This window comes from Pinus tabuliformis, chromosome Q (assembly GCF_031772625.1).
Source record: "Pinus tabuliformis cultivar Carrire ecotype Pingquan chromosome Q, CPIR1, whole genome shotgun sequence".
NCBI classification, from domain to species: domain Eukaryota; kingdom Viridiplantae; phylum Streptophyta; class Pinopsida; order Pinales; family Pinaceae; genus Pinus; species Pinus tabuliformis.
This window is the reverse complement of record NC_142296.1, coordinates 1,392,302,054-1,392,305,747: the sequence shown is the minus strand read 5'-3', so window position 1 is coordinate 1,392,305,747 and position 3,694 is coordinate 1,392,302,054.

The following is a 3,694-nucleotide window of genomic DNA, read 5'->3' as shown; positions in this document are numbered from 1 at the left end:
GTGTCCTTCTTGCACAAAGGCATCCTGTTGATCACAACTTGATCCATTCTCCTCACAGGGTGCTCACCCAGACTTGGTCCAGTTGCAGGCTGAGGAGTTTCCCCAAGAAAATTGCACATTTCTGGAGGGCGACCAGCCTTCCCTCCAGAAATTGTACAATCTTGTTTGGCATCCTACTGGGCTCCAAGATTGCGCAATCCTGCCTGTTGGGCAATGGATCCCCCGTGTAATGGTTTTGGGGCTTAAAGCCCACAATCTTGGGTATTGGTATTGTAAAGGCTCCGCGAAGTGCACGGAGTGTGAGTTGTAATGAGTCAAGTCAAAGGGTAGTCCGCCCGAAAATAATGTAAGATAATAGAAAGTGAGTCGGCCTGCCTATGGACCATGGACCATGGGAATGTATAAATAGGGCAAGGCTCTAGGTTTAGAAGGTGGTTTTTGATAGCTTTTGAATGGATCTGAAGTGTTATGGGTTGTTAATCGCGATATTCGCTCTGAGTTTGTAAGTCTGAGTCAAGGGTTGTATTTGTAGAAGAGGCTCTGCAGCTGTGTGCGCAGAGGCCTAGTAGAGTCCGCAGTTGTGTGCGCGGACCCCTGCAGCTGTGTGCATAGGGTAGGAAGTGGATTGTAACTGGAAAATGCATTAATAAAGATAAGTTGGTTTTGAAATATTGCGTATCTGTTTCTGTATTCTGGTTTATGCATCTATTTACGGTTTATGATTACACACATGTCTATTTATGTTAACGGTAACTGAACGTATTTGGCCTACTTAATTTAATTCAAGATCTATAATATTACAAAGAAAAAAAAGGGTAAAGAACATTTGCACTCGTCATCCTAGCCGTGTGAAGGTAGTTTCACAGAATAGATGGCTGCACGGAAGTCGTGCAATGCATAGGCTCAGTTCGCGCACTTTCCAGACCTCATCAAGACATCCCTAAGGTGTGAAAACCTGGTTCCAACACCCTCCCATACTACCTCGGGTGAGACCTCAATCCGTGCTCTGCGGACTGTTGTTGAAAGGGTCGATATATTTGTTTGGCTAAACATTTCTGAACCTGGGTCAGGCCCCAATAAGCCAACAAATGGTTCCGTTGCCGGGACCGGGATCTGCCTAAGGGATGTCTGATGTCGGAACATTGGAACCCTACGAAGAAGGAAATTGAAGATTGGTTGGATCAGAAGCTTCACGAGTTCATAATACAGTAAAACAGAACCCCGCAGATATCCAAGAAGAGGTGGCTAGATCGCTTCATATATACAGAAATCCACAAGATCTTCTTCACGACCTTCTCTTTAGAGTTGTATGATTAGATTGCGAGGCTAGTAGACAACTAGGGAAGGTGCAAGCTTGATCAACTGATAGTGTGGACTCCAGACTTGGTACACACGCTAGAGGCATCTGAAGATAAGATCACGTAGGTTGTAGACCATTCGCTGGATCGGATAATACGAGGGTTTATCACTAAATTTGTGATAGACACAACTGTTAGCTACAATGAATCAGAAAGACGTTTTCTCAAGGGACCGCGAGGTAATTACATCAAATCTTTGAATACCTGGATTAAGATGTTGTTATGTGAAAAATGGGTGATGTGAATACATTAATGAGTGGAATGACATGGAGTGGAAAGGTCTACAAAGGTATCGAAGGGTTAGGAAACAATCCTTTAATTTCACCTCTGCAAGCGGGAGAGGAAGAGTGCGCTTGGACTTCTCCGAGGAGTGTGGTCAGTTTGATAAGGCAACAGATTCCGTAGTTATCATCCTCACTAACACCACCACTCATGTCACCTCCTTCACCTCCATCTTCGCCCACACCACCTCCACCAAACCAGCAGTTTAGCATCACGAGCGTGATCAAGCTACCTGTATTAAGAGGAGTAGGAAATGAAGATACATATCCGTTTTGGTTCGTAGTAAGAGCAGTATGGGAAGAAAACAGGGTTACAGATGATAACATTAAGAAGGCCACATTGGTAAGTGCACTGCAGGATTGTGCACTGACATGGTATATCAAGAATTTAGTTGGCCGAAATTAGAGACGCAGTCAATCATTGGATTTAAGGAGATCACGATGCTTCCAGGAAAAACCCCCTGGGATCTAGATCAAAGGCTGAAAAGTATGATCCGCAAGGCTAATATGGCACTGACAGATGTGCAACACCGCACGTGGTTTGTCGCGTTTTTGACACCACACCTGAGGACGACACTGTCACAACATAAGCTCTCAACCCAGGCAAAATCATTGGAAATGGCGATGAGGTTGCATGAAACATCGATACAAGATCCAGGGTTGGGAGTCCAACAAATCCACACGTAGCTACAAAACCTATGCTTGGAGATTCAGAGTTTGAAGCAGAATAGGGCACCCCGGCTAGAGGCACGCGAAGAAGTGTGGTGTATAAAATGTAAAGGCCAGGGCCACGATAAGGATCACTATCAAATATTCACAAACTATTTGGTAGGAGGGGGACCAATGCCATTAAGACTAGAGGCACAAGTAGGGCCGAGTGCCACACCCGCGGTCTAGTGCGCAATTTGTCAGGTGGGAGGAAAACACACAATGGACAACTGTCACATGTTGTAGAAGTACACACAAACTCCGCAACAATTTTTTTGTAATTTTTGTAGATCAGTGGGCCACGATGAGCGGACATGTCAGAGCTATGAGATAATGATGTATAGGACCCCAGCTTATTGAATGCAGATGGAAACGTGAGGCCTCGATCAAGCCACAGTAATCGTGTGTGGGGTATTTCAAGGGCGAGGTCGAGGATGGGGAGGAATGGGTCTCGGACGAGGGCATGGACAATTAATCTGATATAATTACGGAGGACCCAGGCACTACACGCACGACTGTATGAATCTGACCAAAATATGTTGTCTGTATTGTTATCAGTTTGATCATGAAAGAGTAGATTGTCTGACGTTGATTGCACAGATGCACGAGAAAGGGGTACTAAAACCTACTCTAACTCAAAATATTCAAATGATGAGGTATGAACCTCGCGAAGAAGACTCGAATGTGAATATGGTGCTTAGAAGTGGTGTGACCGCAGGAGAAGATAAGGGAAAGAAACTCGACGATGATACATGGGTTCGTGAGGCTCCTACGAAGGAACCTGAGTTTGACTTGGAACGCACAAGGGAAACATTTATGGAAGCTAAGAAGAGTTTCAAGGAGGCCTCTACTCCAGGTAGTAAGGATCAACCAGAACCACGAATGGACCCTTCTATGCTTATTACCTTTTTAGAGACATGCATGAAGCTGCTATGAGATAATAAGGAAGTTAAAGGACTATAAGAGCTAATCACTAGGTGCACAGGGTCAGGGGAACCACGCGTAGTTCGAAAGATGGGGAAGAATGCTTTGCGGACAGGGAGGGAAATGCGGTTACAGTGAAAATTGGTGAATATGAGATGGATTAGGTAATCCTAGACCTGGGTTCAGATGTGAACGTGTTACCAAAGAAGACTTGGGAATGCATGGGCAGGCTCGTGTTACAGTGGTTTCCTATTCAATTACGGATGGAAAACCAACAAAAGATCGTGCCCATGGGAAGATTGCAAGGGGTAACAGTAGATATCGAAGGTGTGAGCTCGCAGACACATTTTGAGGTAATAGAGACTGTAGATGGCAGTAACCCTTACCCCACATTGTTAGGGATAGATTGGGCCACGGATATGA